This window comes from Heterodontus francisci, chromosome 5 (assembly GCF_036365525.1).
Source record: "Heterodontus francisci isolate sHetFra1 chromosome 5, sHetFra1.hap1, whole genome shotgun sequence".
Lineage (NCBI taxonomy): Eukaryota > Metazoa > Chordata > Chondrichthyes > Heterodontiformes > Heterodontidae > Heterodontus > Heterodontus francisci.
The window spans coordinates 116,267,987-116,286,039 of NC_090375.1; the positions used below are offsets into that span (position 1 = coordinate 116,267,987).

Here is an 18,053-nt window from a genome sequence, read left to right on the forward strand (position 1 = left end):
TTCCCAAAAAACCTAATACTTTAGAAAGCCTAACGGAGTATAGAAAGTGAAGTAAAAAAGGAAATTAGGAAAGCAAAGAGGACATGAAAAAATATTGGCAGGTAAAATCAAGGAAAACCCAAACATGTTTTATCAGTACATTAAGAGCAGGAGGATAACTGAGGAAAGGGTGGGGCCTATCAGAGATGTAACTTATGCATGGATGCAGAAGATGTGGGCAGGGTTTCTTAATGAGTATTTTGTCTCTGTCTTCACAAAGGAGAGGGATGGTGCAGATATTGTAGTTAAAGAGGAGGAGTGTGAAATATTAGATTCGATAAGTATAATGAGAGAGGAAGTACTAGAGGATCTGACATCCTTGAAAGTGGATAAATCACCAGGGCGAGATGGATTGTATCCCAGGCTGTTAAAGGAAGCCAGGGAGGAAATAGCAGATGCTCTGAGGATCATTTTCAAATCCTCACTAGATACAGGCAAGCTACCAGAGGATTGGAGGTCTGAAAATGTAGTACAATTGTTTGAAAAGGGTGCAAGGGATAGACCAAATCATTCTAGGTCGATCAGTCTGACCTCAGTGGTGGGCAAATTATTAGTATCAATTCTGAGAGACAGGATAAACTGTCACTTAGACAGGCATGGATTAATCAGGTATAGTCAGCATGGATTTGTGAAGGGAAGGTTGTGTCTTACCAATTTAACTGAATTTTTTTGAGGAAGTAACAAGGAGGATTGATGAGGGTGGTGCAGTGGATGTTGTCTACATGGATTTCAGTAAGGCATTTGACAAGGTCCCATTTGGCAGACTGGTCAGTAAAATGGAAGCCCATGGGATACAGGGAATATGGCGAGTTGGATCCAAAATTGGCTCAGTGACCGGAAACAAAGGGTAATGGTCGATGGATGTTTTTCTGAATGGAAGGCAGTTTCCAGTGGCATTCCACAGGGCTCAATGTCAGGTCCCTTGCTGTTTACGGTATATATTAATGATTTGGACTTAAATGTGGGAGGCATGATTGGGAAATTTGCAGATGACACAAAAATTGACTGTGTAGTTGATAGTGAAGAGGGATAACTGTAGACTCCAGAATGATATTAATGGTTTTGTTGAGTGGGTGGAAAAATGGCAAATGGAATTCAATCCAGAGAAGTGTGTGGTAATGCATTTGGGGAGGGCAAACAAAGCAAGTGAATACACAATAAACAGGAGGATATTGAGAGGGGTAGAGGAAGTGAGAGACCTTGGAGTGCATGTCCACAAGTCCCTGAAGGTGGCAGGACTGGTAGATAAAGTCGTGAGGAAGACATATGGAGTGCTTCAATAAAAACAAGAAATGCTGGAAATACTCAGCAGGTCTGGCAGCATCTGTGGCGAGAGAAGCACAGTTAACGTTTCAGGTCAGTGACCCTTCTTCAGAACGATGATATGGAATGCTTTCCTTTATTGGCCGAGGGAGAGAATACAAAAGCAGGGATGTAATATTAGAACTGTATAAAACACTGGTTAGGCCACAGCTGGAGTATTGTGTACAGTTCTGGTCACCACATTACAGGGGGAACATAATTGGTCTGGAGAGAGTACAGAAGAGATTTACAAGAATGTTGCCAGGGTTTGAAATTGCAGCTATGAGGAAAGATTAGATAGGCTAGGGTTGTTTTCCTTAGAACAGAGGAGGCTGAGGGGTGACTTAATTGAGGTGGACAAAATTATGTGGGGCCTAGATAGAATAGACAGGAAGGACCTGTTTCCCCTAGCGAAGAAGTCAATTACCACAGAGCACAGCTTTAAAGTGATTGGTAGAAGGATTAGAGGGGACATGAGGGAAAAACATTTTCCCCCAGAGAGTGGTGGTGTCTTTAATTCACTGCCTGGATCAGTGGTGGAGGCAGAAACCCTCAACTCATTCAAAAGGTACCTGGACCTGCACCTAAAGTGCTGTAACCTGCAAGGCTACAGACCAGGTGCTAGAAGGTGGGATTAGATTGGGCAGCTAGTTTTTTCAGCCAGCGCAGACACAATGGACTGAATTGTCTCTTTCTGTGCCGTAACTTTTCTATGGTTCTATGTATGTAGGTTGCATTCACAGAATCACAGAATAATACAGTGCAGAAGAGGCCCTTCGGCCCATCAAGTCTGCACCGCTGCATCAAAGACACCTGACCTGTCTACCTAATCCCATTTGCCAGCACTTGGCCCATAGCCTTGAATGTTATGATGTGCCAAGTGCTCATCCAGGTACCTTTTAAAGGATGTGAGGCAACCTGCCTCTACCACCCTCCCAGGCAGGGCATTCCAGACTGTCACCACCCTCTGGGTAAAAAAGTTCCTCCTAAAATCCCCCTTAAAACTCCCGCCCCTCACAACTGACCCTTCACCTAAAGGGAACGGCTGCTCCCTATCCACCCTGTCCATGCCCCTCAATCTTGTACACCTCGATCAGGTCACCCCTCAGTCTTCTCTGCTCCAGCGAAAACAATCCAAGCCAATCCAACCTCTTTTCATAGCTTGAATATTCCATCCCAGGCAACATCCTGGTGAATCGCCTCTGCACCCCCTCCAATGCAATCACATCCTTACTATAATGTGGCGACCAGAATTGCACACAGTACTCCAGCTGTGGCCTTATCAAAGTTCTGTACAACTCCAACATGACCTCCCTGCTTTTGTAATCTATGCCTCGATTGATAAAGACGTGTCCCATATGCCTTTTTCACCACCCTATTCACCTGCCCTTCTGCCTTCAGAGATCTATGGACAAACACACCAAGGTCCCTTTGTTCCTCAGAACTTCCCCGTGTCAGGCCATTCATTGAATACTTCCGTCTCACATTACTCCTTCCAAAGTGTATCACCTCACACTTTTCAACCTTAAATTCCATCTGCCACTTTTCTGCCCATTTGACCATCCCGTCTATATCTTCCTGTAACCCAAGACACTCAACCACACTGTTAACCACTCGGCCAATCTTTGTGTCATCCGCGAACTTACTGATCCGACCCCCCACATAGTCATCTATGTCGTTTATATAAATGACAAACAATAGGGGACCCAGCACAGATCCCTGTGGTACGCCACTGGACACTGGCTTCCAGTCACTAAAACAGCCGTCTGTGAACACTCTGTCTCCTACAGCTAAGCCAATTTTGAATCCACCTTCTCAAGTTACCCTGTATCCCATGTGCATTTGCTTTCTTGATAAGTCTCCCATGTGGGACCTTGTCAAAGGCTTTGCTGAAATCCATGTAAACTACATCAACTGCACTACCCTCATCTACACACCTGGTCACATGCTCAAAAAATTCAATCAAATTTGTTAGGCATGACCTCCCTCTGACAAAGCCATGCTGACTATTCCTGACCAAATTTTGCCTCTCCAAGTGGAGATAGATTCTCTCCTTCAGAATTTTCTCCAATAGTTTCCCTACCACTGATGTGAGACTCACTGGTCTGTAGTTCCCTGGCTTATCTCTACAACCCTTCTTAAATAGTGGGACCACATTAGCTGTTCTCCAGTCCTCTGGCACCTCCCCCCCTCCGTGGCCAGAGAGGAATTAAAAGTTTGGGTCAGAGCCCCTGCAATCTCCATCCTCGCCTCCCACAGCATCCTGCCGATTTGTCCATTTTTAAGCCTTCCAAAACCTCAAATACCTTGTCACTCCCTATGACAATTTGCTCAAGAACCTCACAGTCTCTCTCTGAGTTCCATATCTACATCCTCATTCTCTTGGGTGAAGACAAATGTGAAATATTCGTTCAACGCCCTACCAATGTCCTCTGGCTCTACCCACAAATTTCCCCCTTGGTCCCTAATGGGTCCTACTCTTTCTTTGGTTATCCTCGTCCCATTGATATACTTATAAAATATCTTGGGATTTTCCTTACTTTTACCAGCCAGAGTTTTCTCATATCCCCTCTTTGCTCTAATTGCTTTCTTAAGATCCATCCTACACTTTCTGTACTCCACTAATGCTTCCATTGATTTACTCTCCTTGTATTTGCTAAAAGCCTCTCTTTTCCTTCTCATCTTACCCTGAATGTTTCTGGTCATCCATGGTTCTCTGGGCTTGTTGCTCCTACCTATTACCCTAGAGGGAACATGTTGGACCTGTACCCTCCCCATTTCCTTTTTGAATGCCCCCCCCACTGCTCTTCTGTAGATTTCCCAACAAGTAACTCTTTCCAGTCTACCTTGGCCAGATCCTGCCTTATTTTACTCAAATTCGCTCTCCCCCAATCCAAAACCTTTTTTTGCAACTTGTCTATTTCTTTCTCCATAACAAGCTTAAATTGTACCATGTTGTGATCACTATCACCAAAATGCACCCCCCCAACACATCAACCACCTGTCCGGCTTCATTCCCCAGAATTAGGTCCAGCACTGCACCCTCCCTTGTTGGATCCTCTACATATTGGGCTAAAAAGTTCTCCTGTACACATTTTAAGAACTCCACTCCATCTAAGCCCTTAACACATTGACAATCCCAATTAATGTTGGGAAAGTTGAAATCACCTAATATAATTACCCTGTTATTTTTACACACCTCTTCAAATTGCGCACATATTTGCTCCTCAATTTCCCACTGACTATCTGGGGGTCTATAATAAACACCTAGCAATGTGGCTGTCCCTTTTTTATTCCTAAACTCTACCCATAAAGCTTCATTTGATGCCCCCTCCAAGATATCATCTCTCCTTACTGCAGTAACTGACTCCTTAACTAATATTGCAATGCCCCCTCCTCTTTTACCCCCTCCTCTGTCCCGCCTGAAGATTCTATATCCCGGGATATTGAGCTGCCTATCCTGCCCCTCCCTCAACCATGTCTCCATGATGGCTACTAAAGCACAATTCCACATGTCAATCCTTGCCCTTAATTCATCTGTTTTACCTGCAATACTCCTGGCATTAAAGTAGAGGCCTTCCATCCTGGTCTTACTCCCTTGAAACTTACCTCCGCTGTATTCCCTCTGAATTGTTCACTTTCCTGTGTTTAGCCGTGTCCCTATTCTGCTAGGAGTCTGCATCACCTCCCCCTGCCAAATTCGTTTAAACTCCTCCCAACAGCACTAGCAAACCCACCAGCAAGGATGTTTGTCCCCCTCTGGTTCAGGTGTAGACCGTCCCGCTTGTAGAGGTCCCACCTTCCCCAGAAACGATCCCAGTGGTCCAAGAATCTAAAACCCTCCCTCCTGCACCAACTCTTAAGCCACGCGTTCATCTGTGCTATTCTCCTATTTCTATACTTGCTAGCATGTGGCACTGGGAGTAATCCAGAGATTACAACCCGAGAGGTCCTGCTTTTTAGTCTCCTGCCTAACTCCCTGAATTCTTGATGCAAGACCTCATCCCTCTTTCTACCTATGTCATTGGTACCAACATGTACCATGACCTCTGCCTCAACACCTTCCCCATTCAGGATGCCCTGCAGCCATTCAGTGACATCCCAGACCCTGGCACCAGGGAGGCAACACACCATCCTGAAGTCACATTGACGGCCACAGTAGCGCCTATCTGTTCCCCTGACTATAGAATCCCCTATTACTATTGCTCTTCCTCTCTTTCCCCCTTCCTGTACAGACAGGCTGCTGGCAGTGCCAGAAGCTTGGCTCTGTCCGCACTCCCTGGAGGAACCAGCCTCATCAGCCTCCAAAATGGAATACCGATTTGCAAGCGGGACCCCAGGGGACTCCTGAACTACCTGCCTGTTTCTCTTGGACTGCCTGGTGGTCACCCATTCCCTTCCTTCCTCAAGTCCCTTCAGCTGCGGTGTGACCACCCCTCTATACGTGCTATCCACAATGCTCTCAGACTCGCGGATGCTCCACAGTGTTTCCAGCCGCCGTTTCAGCTCTGAAACCCGAGCTTCCAGGAGCTGCAGCTGGACACACTTCCTGCACACATGCTGGTCCCATGGACTGGAAATGTTCCCGGATTCCCACATGCTGCAAGAGGAGCAAACCACGGCATTAAGCTCTCCTGCCATGACTAAACCCTTTAAATTTAAAACATTAGAAGACTATTATAATTTAAAAAAAACAACTAAGTCTTGTTAAAACAATGACTTGCAATTCAACCCAGTTTGAAAAATACCCACCAGGACTTACTCACCAGTCAGCTGTGCTCTTTGGAAACCCCAAGCTCCCCTCACTCTGAGGACAGGGAGGAAATGAAAGGAGCTCCTTACCGAACTTCCTCAGTCACCAAACTTCCACTTTAGCACTCTAATGCAACCCAAGTCAGCACTCCAATGCAAACAAGGTCAGCACTGTAAGATGGCCCACTTTTATACTGACTGACTCTAGCCCCTGAAAACTGGTTTAAGCCAATTCTCCAATTAACAAGTGCAGCTGCAAGCAGAGCCTGAGTGAACCCTGTTTAAAGCTGGTCTAAAACTCACCTTCTCCAACCCTAACAGCAACTGTTAAGTTAATCTGCTAAATAAAAGACAGACTAGACTTAAGATAAAATTAACCCTTAATTACCCTCAGTCACCAAACTTTCACTTTAGCACTCTAATGCAACCCAAGTCAGCACTCCAGTGCAAACTGCATTCTCGAAGATGTTGGAGGCGTGCGTGTAGGCGTGTCTCGAGTTCAATTTCAGTGCGACCGTAGATGAGAATGTCATCCTTGATACTCAGCGTGCTGTCAAGTCCACTGAATCATGTGCTGGGTTGACTGCAAAGTTGAGTCGCTTGTATCAAAAGAGCCCAATGCAAGCTCGATTTGATGGTACCCTGCATTGAAGTCAAGTTTAGCAAAACATTTGGCACCATTCACTTTCTCTATGATATCGTCAATTGTCAGGTCAAATGTCTTTCTCGTGTTGCTTGGTTTCTTTCTTTTGGGCCTCCTTATCTCGAGAGACAATGGATACGCGCCTGGAGGTGGTCAGTGGTTTGTGAAGCAGCGCCTGGAGTGGCTATAAAGGCCAATTCTGGAGTAACAGGCTCTTCCACAGGTGCTGCAGAGAAATTTGTTTGTTGGGGCTGTTGCACAGTTGGCTCTCCCCTTGCGCCTCTGTCTTTTTTCCTGCCAACTACTAAGTCTCTTCGACTCGCCACAATTTAGCCCTGTCTTTATGGCTGCCCGCCAGCTCTGGCGAATGCTGGCAACTGACTCCCACGACTTGTGATCAATGTCACACGATTTCATGTCGCGTTTGCAGACGTCTTTATAACGGAGACATGGACGGCCGGTGGGTCTGATACCAGTGGCGAGCTCGCTGTACAATGTGTCTTTGGGGATCCTGCCATCTTCCATGCGGCTCGCATGGCCAAGCCATCTCAAGCGCCGCTGACTCAGTAGTGTGTATAAGCTGGGGGTGTTGGCCGCTTCAAGGACTTCTGTGTTGGAGATATAGTCCTGCCACCTGATGCCAAGTATTCTCCGAAGGCAGCGAAGATGGAATGAATTGAGACGTCGCTCTTGGCTGGCATACGTTGTCCAGGCCTCGCTGCCGTAGAGCAAGGTACTGAGGACACAGGCCTGATACACTCGGACTTTTGTGTTCCGTGTCAGTGCGCCATTTTCCCACACTCTCTTGGCCAGTCTGGACATAGCAGTGGAAGCCTTACCCATGCGCTTGTTGATTTCTGCATCTAGAGACAGGTTACTGGTGATAGTTGAGCCTAGGTAGGTGAACTCTTGAACCACTTCCAGAGCGTGGTCGCCAATATTGATGGATGGAGCATTTCTGACATCCTGCCCCATGATGTTTGTTTTCTTGAGGCTGATGGTTAGGCCAAATTCATTGCAGGCAGACGCAAACCTGTCGATGAGACTCTGCAGGCATTCTTCAGTGTGAGATGTTAAAGCAGCATCGTCAGCAAAGAGGAGTTCTCTGATGAGGACTTTCCGTACTTTGGACTTCGCTCTTAGACGGGCAAGGTTGAACAACCTGCCCCCTGATCTTGTGTGGAGGAAAATTCCTTCTTCAGAGGATTTGAACGCATGTGAAAGCAGCAGGGAGAAGAAAATCCCAAAAAGTGTGGGTGCGAGAACACAGCCCTGTTTCACACCACTCAGGATAGGAAAGGGCTCTGATGAGGAGCCACCATGTTGAATTGTGCCTTTCATATTGTCATGGAATGAGGTGATGATACTTAGTAGCTTTGGTGGACATCCGATCTTTTCTAGTAGTCTGAAGAGACCACGTCTGCTGACGAGGTCAAAGGCTTTGGTGAGATCAATGAAAGCAATGTAGAGGGGCATCTGTTGTTCACGGCATTTCTCCTGTATCTGACGAAGGGAGAACAGCATGTCAATAGTCGATCTCTCTGCACGAAAGCCACACTGTGCCTCAGGGTAGACGCGCTCGGCCAGCTTCTGGAGCCTGTTCAGAGCGACTCGAGCAAAGACTTTCCCCACTATGCTGAGCAGGGAGATTCCACGGTAGTTGTTGCAGTCACCGCGGTCACCTTTGTTTTTATAGAGGGTGATGATGTTGGCATCGCGCATGTCCTGGGGTACTGCTCCCTCGTCCCAGCACAGGCATAGCAGTTCATGTAGTGCTGAGAGTATAGCAGGCTTGGCACTCTTGATTATTTCAGGGGTAATGCTGTCCTTCCCAGGGGCTTTTCCGCTGGCTAGGGAATCAATGGCATCACTGAGTTCCGATTTGGTTGGCTGTATGTCCAGCTCATCCATGACTGGTAGAGGCTGGGCTGCATTGAGGGCAGTCTCAGTGACAGCATTCTCCCTGGAGTACAGTTCTAGGTAGTGCTCAACCCAGCGGTCCATCTGTTTGCGTTGGTCAGTGATTATGTCCCCCGATTTAGATTTGAGGGGGGTGATCTTCTTGATGGTTGGCCCAAGAGCTCTCTTCATGCCATCATACATTCCTCTGATGTTTCCGGTGTCTGAGGCCAGCTGAATATGACTGCATAGGTGTTGCCAGTAGTCGTTTGCGCAACGCCTAGCTGTTCTTTGTGCAGTACTTCTGGCTGCTTTAAGTGCTGCGGATGTTAAATCGCTGGGGGCTTTCTTGTAGTTCAAAAGTGCAATGCGCTTAGCGGCTATGACAGGTTCCAGCTCTTCATTATGAGATTGAAACCAGTCTGCATTTCTCTTCGCACTTTTGCCGTAGGTGGTCAAAGCTGACTCATAGATGGCGTCTCTGATGTGGGCCCACTTGGTCTCAGCATCCCCTGTGGGAGTGTTTTGAAGGGCTTACAAGTGAATTTAGAAATTTTTGTAACAGCTGTGGGTGAGAAATTCTGCTCGTGTTGATGCGCAGGTGGCCCTTCTGCTTGGAATGATGCAACTTCTTTGGTCTGAGTCTAACCTTGCTGCACACCAGGGAGTGGTCGGTGTCGCAGTCCGCACTGTGGAAGCTGCGTGTGATTTGAACACTGTTTAAGGCGACTCGCCTTGTGACAATGAGGTCTAGCTGGTGCCAACGACGTGATCTTGGGTGCCTCCATGAAACCTGGTGACAGGGTTTAGTGTGAAAGAACGAGTTGGTGATGCAGAGGTTATGATAGGTACACAACTCAAGCAGTCTCTGCCCGTTCTCATTCATCCTTCCAACGCCATAGCGCCCAAGGCAGGAGGGCCATGAGTCATGGTCGGCCCCAACCCTGGCATTAAAGTCCCCCAGCAGGAATAGGTGTTCGGTGTTGGGGATGCTGCTAATGATGTTATGGAGTTGTTCATAGAACTGGTCTTTAGCTTCAGGTGCGGAGCAGAGTGTTGGAGCATAGATGCTGAGTAGGTGTACTGGACCAGAGGTGGTGAGCAGTCGGATGGACAGTATGCGTTCCGAGCCATTTGAGGGAGGCTCTATCATGCTGAGCAAGGAGTTTCTGATGGCGAAGCCCACTCCATGCTGTCTTGGTTCTTCAGGATCCCTGCCCTGCCAGAAGAAGGTGTAGTCTTGCTCTGCTAGAGAGCCACTCGCGGGGAGGCGAGTCTCCTGAAGTGCTGCAATGTCCACATTGAATCTACTGAGCTCGTTGTTAATAATGGCGGTCTTCCGAGAATCGTTGATTTGTGTAAGGTCTTCCGACAGGCCAGGACACATAGTTCTGACGTTCCAGCTTGCAAAGCGAAGGGCTGGTACCTTCTTTCCTTTTTTCATGTTGTTTGGTGCGGTGTATCAGTCCACCTTTCGGGCAATGACCCTGAGCTCCAAGCACCCATTGAAGCAGGCAGACTGTGGCGGGACAGAACCTTATTGACCGGGGGCTGCCCGGTTTGAGGCGGGCGGTAGCTGTCCAGTGAGGTGCAATGACCTCTCCCACCGACAAAGGCAACCCGTGGCGCCCAGTTTCTACGCCAATTTATCTGGACTTATAACCCGTAACTGCTGCCTTCCGTGTTGTTTTAGTCGCTGTGAGGCAACTATGGAGTGACCTCTCCATGGCGCATGCCTGGGCAAATTTATGGAGGTTGAGAGTTGCCCAGTCGTCAAAACCCTCCTCTCGGCCTTTCTGGTGGGGTCCATAGGAGTGCAGGACACGACGTTTGGCACCAGTATGGCTGCAGGAACTGCCGGAAACATGCCAAAGGTGACACATGACCGCCTACGGGGTTCCGCTCCGGATTTTCTGTTAGTTTACTGACTGCATATCAACATAGATTCTGATCTTGTTCTTGCTCTTGGGTTTCTTGACAACTTATATGGGTGAGACCCTAACTTTCTCAATGACGTCAAGGTCAAACAAATGCTGAAGTTCCTTCTCTGTCTACTTGTTGACATGGAATGGCATTTGTCTATTTTGAGGCATGACGGACACACCTTGGGATCTACATGCAGCTTGCATGTAGCACGTTTCAGTTCGTCAATACCTGTGAAGCGGTTAGCATACAGTTCAAGAACATTGTTGCAAAGTGTAGGAACTGCCAATTGACTGCAATCATTTGCAGATCTGTTGCTGTGTGGAAACTGATGAGCATGTCACTTTCCCCAGATATGACATAGAATAAAGCATTTTTTCTGGTGTCTTTAAATGTGATTGGTGTTTCAAAGGTCCCGAGACCTATCAATGATATGGTAGGGGAAGATTTTTGTATTCCCTGGTTTGTGAAGGATGGGGCAGTCCTGAAGTTTGTTGAATGTTTTATTTCTCATGATGTTGATAGATGCTCCTGTATCTATGGCAGCATCTACTTTCGAGCAGTCAGTGGTCACTGTCACACGTGTCTGGTTGCTGTGTCTGGAGGAGACCACAAAAGTATATTCAGCGTCATCTCTCTCTACATTGGCTACATTCTCTCGCCCTTTTGAAGTGGTATGCATACACGGCACCCTTTTGGTAGTGGGGTGGCATAGTATTATGACCGAGGCGAGAGGAGTACACTGTTAATTCAGTCCCATTTCTCCACAGGTCACAACATATATTTAAATTTTCCCACTTACCAAAACCGTCAATCAGATACTCTGTTTCTCCCTGAGAATAAAGCACACCAATCAGGTTTCTTTAATAAACAACTAAATTATCCATTTATTATATACCAAGTCTTAACCAATAATGAAGTAAAACATACGCACAAATGGAAATATTAAAGCCCTTTATTTTGTCCTAGCCCTCACGCACACACATATGCAGACACAACCGGTTAACTGGGGGGAAAAAAGGGATTTTTGTTTACAGCTGTTATAAAGAAATAGAAGGAATAAAAAAACACTTAGGCTTAAACAAAGATATGGAAGGAAGTCCTTTGTTTTGTTGAGGTGTCCCAAAGGCGAATAGGCAGCTGCCACTAGGAATCTTCCTAGAACAGTTCTTTCCAGACGGTGTTGATGAACAGTCTGGGTAGGCTTTCAAGAGATGCAGCTACAGAAGGCTTCACATAGGTCTTCCATCAGGTGTGCAGTAACAAAGGTTTCAATTTTCACACATTCGATGCAAAGTACCTTCAAAGATGCAAGGTTTCTGCAAACATGCAGGATTTCTTCATAATACAGGAGGCAACAGGAAAGACACTTGACACAGGATTTGCTTTTCAAGAAAAAGATGGGCTGGCTGGATCTTCCTCTGTTCTCCTAGCAGGTCAATAAGCAAACTCCAACTGCCTATTTTTAACAGTTCAAAATGAAATAAAAACCTTTCCAGAGGCAAGTTGTATGACATCTATAAATCCTGGCTTGTCACTTCCTTGCAAATAGCTCTTCAGGTCAAAACACAACACCCTGCTGGGTTCTTTGCAAACAGGTGCCTTCCAGAACAACTTGTTTACATTCAGTCCAAACTTTCTGGTAATTTCTTTTAAGAAAAACACCCAAAGTTCAGCTTCTTCAAGATTCCAGCATCCGTGGAATCCTTTTCAGTTTTAAAAATATAGATTCTCAAGTTTTAACAAAAAACACTCGTAACAGTAGTAATGTCACTAGACTAGTAACCCAGAGCCCCAGGCTTATGCTCTAGGGACATGGGTTCGAATCCCACCACGACAGATGGTGGAATTTGAATTAAATTAATAAAACTGGAATTAAAAGCTAGTCTAATGGTGACCATGAAACCATTGTCGATTGTTGTAAAAACCCACCTTGTTCATTAATGTCCTTTAGGGAAGGAAATCTGCCGTCCTCATCTGGTCTGGTCTACATGTGACTCCAGACCCACAACAATGTGGTTGGTTCCTAAATGCCCTCTGAAATGGCCCAGCAAACCACTCAGTTGTATCAAACTGCTACAAAGTCTAAGAGAAGGTACTACACCCCAAGGACTGCAGTGGTTCAAGAAGACAGCTCACCACCACCTTCTCAAGGGCAATTAGGGATGGGCAATAAATGCTGGCCTAGCCAGTGATGCCCACATCCAAACAAACAAATAAAAATAAAGTATTGATCTTAACAGTTGATTTCACTGATGAACGGCAAACGCGAGCAAAATGGTTGAGTTTCACACAAGCTTTCCACTGCTTACCAGCAGTGGGGTATACTGTCTGGTGTGGATAAGTACCGCCACAGTGGAGGCAGTGCATGGACAAGTCATGATTGTGTTTGAGAGATTGCCATCATTGCTTTGTAGGTAGTTGCCTGGCATATGAGCAGTGAACACTGTTAACAGGAGTTGCATGAGCAACTCTGAACTCTGAAAGGGATAGTGGTCTTACTAACTCCAGCAGCTCTGACAGCTTTCTTTCTCGATTGCTTTTCTGCACATTTGACCAGAGAGGCAAGCTTCAATTATTTGTGTTTTGATTTCTTGTTCGACATCTTCGATGTCACCAAAGTCACACCTGGTTGCCAGTTGTCTCAAACATGTGCAATTGTCTCATTTGCTTCTAGCTTGGTGCATTGGAAAGTAATCGTTTCATATATTGCATTCTTCTTGGGCGTGAAATAAGTTGTTAGTGCATTTTATGCTGAGTCATAGTTGTCTTGTGCAAGCATAAGTGTCTCAAAAATATTTTCCAATTTTTCCCTCCGTAGTAGAGAAGTCAGCCTTTTTTTCTCTTATTGGTGATTTCAAAGCCCACCATTGTGCCCTCAAATCATTGTGGCCACTTCTGCCAACAAGAAAAGACAGATGAGGGCTCGAAGTGCATGTCAAAATGTGATAGGTTGGGCATAGCCATCCCCACCTTGATCATCAGTGTAGCGATAGCATGTAATCAAGGATCTAGGATAGTGTTCCGCAAGCACAATCACAGACATGGTCAAAAGTAATGGCAAGTGGAAGAAACAAAGGCCCATTTCGTGGGGGGCTACAGTCCTGAAATAAATTCTTCTTGCATTGATGTATGAGATAAAATGGCTGCCCTGCATTCACTGCACAAAGATAAATGGCCTGCTGTGCACAAATCCCAACACTGTCCGTATTGACAATTTACAGTAGCTGGAGTTCACAAACTGAAAGCAGAGCGAATTATAACTGGCTACAAAGTAAATGCAGATTCCATCCTTGTAGCCATTGTAATATCTCACATTGTAGGTCTGCTGTTGTAAATCTCTGGAAGAAACACAACTCAATACCTTCTGTACTGCTGCTGTAAAACTGAAACTTTATTATCGACTCCCTCTATTGGCACACTGCACATGCTACACCAAGCATGTAAGGTGACCTCAAATGAACAATATATTACATATCAAATAAACAATAAATGAGCAATACACTACAGTCTCGGTCAAAGGCCTTGTCAACCATAGTGGAGGGGAATCCTTGGTTGAGGAAATAGAAAGACATAACGGAAGCACTGGTCTGGAAATTGTCATTGTTAGAACAGATAAGTCAGAGACAAAGAAACTGAAGGAATGGAATAAATTCCTTACAGGAAGTCGGGGGGAGGAAATGTAATCAAGGTACATGTGGAGGTTGGTAGGCTTATAACAGATATTGTTGACAGCTTATTAGCAGAAATTGAGATAGTGAAGTCAAGGAAGGGAAGGGAATAGTCGGAAATGGATCATGTAAAGGCGAGGGAGGGAAATTGGAAGTAAATTTGTTTAAATTTTCCAATTTAGGACAAGAGCAGGAAATGTGATCAATGGAGTCATTAATGTACTGGAAAATTAGATGAGGGAGGGGAATGGAGTAGAACAGACAGAAAGAATGTTCCATGTATCCCACAAAAAGGCAGGTGTAGCTGGGGCCCACATGGGTTCGCATAGCAACACCTTTAGATTTGGAGGAAGTGCGTTTGAGTCAAAGGAGAAATTTGTTAATAATGTCTGCCTTCCACCTTATCACAAGCTTTCCATTTTGTTCTTTCTCCCCGTCCTCATTTTCCTAGCCAGTGTACTTGCTTAAAAACTGTTTAATCTCCAACTTCTTCCAGTTCTGATGAAAGGACATTGATCTCAAATGTTAACTTTTTTTTCTCTCTCCACAGATGTTGCTGACCTGCTGAGTGTTTCCAGCGTTTTCTGTTCTTATTTAAGATTTCCAGCTTCTGCAGTATTTTACCTTCATTAAATATAGGGCTGGATTTTACACCGCCCCCTGACATCAGGGGTCGTGGCACTGGGGTGAGGGGGGGGTGGGGGCAGAAAATGACTCTGGCAGAGGCCCCATATTGCTCGCAAGGACTTGTGGCGGTCCACCAGCCCATCCACTACCCCCGCCCCCACCGCGCCACTCGGCAACAGGAGCCAAATCTACATTTGCAAAAGAATTGAAATACCTGAATTAATGAGCATCGCGCTCCCTCCATCCATGCCGCACTGATATCACTGCCGGTGGCTGGCACTCCCCCGCCTTCCGATCCCCGACCAGTGACCCGAGGCAGAACACTGGTGGGGAGGGGGGAGCAGGTATGTTTCTCAGTGCGGGGTGGAGAGGAGTGGGGTAAAACCAATTTCATTGGTCTTGGGGGTGGTGGGAAAGGGTAAAGTTTAAAGTTGATGAACTTTGGTGGGGTGGGGGAAGGTCGGGAGCACAAGCTAAGTGTTTTGTCAGGGGAGAGGGAGGTTATTATTTCCATGGTTCTTGTGTGGGTGGAGGGGTGGTGGGAGAGGGTCAGGATAAATTTATTTCATTTTTAATAAACTCTGTTTCTTTAAAAAATTAAATTGTAATGTAGGGCTTGAAGCCCTTTAAAAATGGCGTCGGAGCCTGCGCAATGGCACCTGACGCCGTTTCCAGGGATGGACCGCCCGCTCCCTCCACGTCATCAGGGAGGGGGGGGGGATCCGTCCTGGTCACTTAAATGAGCTGCTGCGCTGCATATCACAGCGGCTCTGCGACGTCCGGTTTGCCCGGGCAGACCGCCATTTTGAGCTTATAAAATCCAGCCCATTATGTCGTAGTAGACGTACAACATCACAATATGTAGCTAGCAAATAAATTTTCAGTCATCATAATTTTCTGCCATGCTTTCCCAGCAGATGTCACTCCCTGCTGCAAGTTCAGAGGTGTATAGTAGGCCCTTACGTCCAATGAGCAGGCTAATAGTGTCATTGCTGAAGTGGAAAGGCAGCCAAATAAACTCTTTGAAATAGAGAAGAGAGTGGTACAGTCCTTCAACCAAGATGTTTTGAAAATGCACAGAATAAATTTGAAACCCTCAACTACTGAAGTTAATAATGATTTTTTTATCGAGTAGGTTTTGTTTTATTCAATATCCTGGTCAATTAAGAGATTAGAATCGATTATTAGCAACGGACAACTGTAAATCCTTATGGCATGTATTATGTCAGCTAGGAAGACTACCAATAAATAAATGCTAGCTGTTCTGTTGATGTTGGCATAAAGCTGCACTTCAAAAAAGTATAGACATCTGCACAATATAAATCAAGATTTCTCCATGTTCAAGAATACTCAATCTTGTGCTACAAGCAGCTCAAAACATAAGCATCACTGTAAGAAGCACCAGTACAGAGACTGAGTCGCACACACTTACATATGGTACTGATTCACCATGAGCGCTTACCTTGCATAGAGGGCATAGTAATTCCACTACTAGAGTGGTGGAGCGATTGCAAAGGTTTATAGTTATTACAAGACTGAGAAATCAGCAGAGGTGTAAGTGGACAAAGAGATTGCTGTTCTTCTACATAAGAGTGTTCAAGTGACATAGGTTATTCACATTACTGTTGGTCAGGAGCACAGTATGATGGATAAAAGTAACAAAATCTGGACAGATCACCTCTGAGGTATAAACTGTGTTGGAACAATATTGTATCATAATAAGCTATTGGAAAAATATTAAAATAAAATAATTTTAAAAATCTAAATCAATTTTGAAATATATCTTTCAGACCAAGTCCAAGTCCAAAATTACTGTACTAGTCCCATATGCTTTTGTAGCTTCTTGATTATATGGAGGAAATTTTATAAATTTGTGATGGCATCATAAGTGATTCATATATTTAGGGAAGTACAGGCATCAATTCAAAGTGCTCTGACTGTGTCTGGCAGAGCTGTGCAGTCAGGGATTGCAGAACTTGGAGAAAGATTGAAGTCAAATGTAAGAAAATTAGACATTCATCAATCTGTTCCCAGTTACATTAATGGGTGTTTGCATCTTCACAATACCTACAAAAGACCAAAAAGTGCCAGTGCATCGGAAACCCAATATGATCCTGCCCACTGCTGCAAGGCAGATGAAAGTGCTGCACATAGTGGAAACAGGGTTACAACTTAGCATTGTGCAGACCATGACAGTTTATGTACTGGCAACAACGATTCAATATAAGTGATACTTCATTGCCAAGTGGCAGTGTGATCTAATGCTTTCACCAGGTCTCTGGGCCACCCCCATATCTCCATGAGCAATGGCCTGTATTGGTGTCACTCTGCCAAACTCCAGGGCATCTCCTTCATCAATGTAAGGGTGGCCATGAATGCAGCTCCCTACCCACCCCACCCCCTGCACTTCTCTGCCTCTCCCAGCAGTTGTGGGCAAAGAGTTAGGGCTGTGAGGAGTTCATTGATTGCTAAGGATGGAGGAAAGTCATTTGAGGGGGGTGACTGTGGGATGGAGAGCAAGAGGGCACCAGGTTGTGGGTGCGTGTTAATGTTGTTTGTTGAAAAGGAGCCTGGGTAAAAATGATTGTGTGTGGCAGCAGAATATATGGTTCAGATGATAACTGTGTGGAAGATTGCTGAGGAGGTGAGAGAGTGATGGCTGCGAGCTGCGAGTTGTAGGACACTCACCTTGCTAGACCTCAGGAGGCCATTGAAATATTTACGCCACTGGATTCACATTGTTTGCACCACACTCCAGCTGCTCACTTCCTCTGCAACCATAAGCCAAGCCTGTTTAGTGAGGCTGACTGGCTTCCACCTTCCATCCTCTGGAAAGAGGACTTATCTGTGTGACTTGATTAACTCCAGGGATGCATTCGTGAACCCTGGGTGGGAGGTGGCTGTTGCTGGGGGCAGCCCTTCCCACGCCTTTCATCCGTTTTCCTCCTCTTATGCCTCTCACTTAATGAATCATACCACACAATGCTGCCACTGTGAGTGCTCCTGGGGTGCCTTTAAGTAGAGATCCTTCACTGCTGCTTCAGATGCATCATCTCACCTGCTCCCCCAATTGGATGACAAACCTGGATGCGGGCTCTTAATTGGTTGGCTCTGGCAACCCAGAAATGGATCTGCTGTTGCTCCAGAGAATAAGGTGGTAAGATCCAGGCAGAGACCATTTTGAGAGATTACATTGT

At 45.7% G+C, this 18,053-nt stretch overlaps 1 protein-coding gene across 1 annotated transcript in view; it reads right to left on the reverse strand.

Annotated features, from left to right (window-relative positions):
- Window positions 1-18,053, reverse strand: part of cpa6 (carboxypeptidase A6) — a 168,183-nt gene that overhangs the window by 1,160 nt on the left and 148,970 nt on the right. The gene's annotated exons all lie outside the window — the stretch shown is intronic.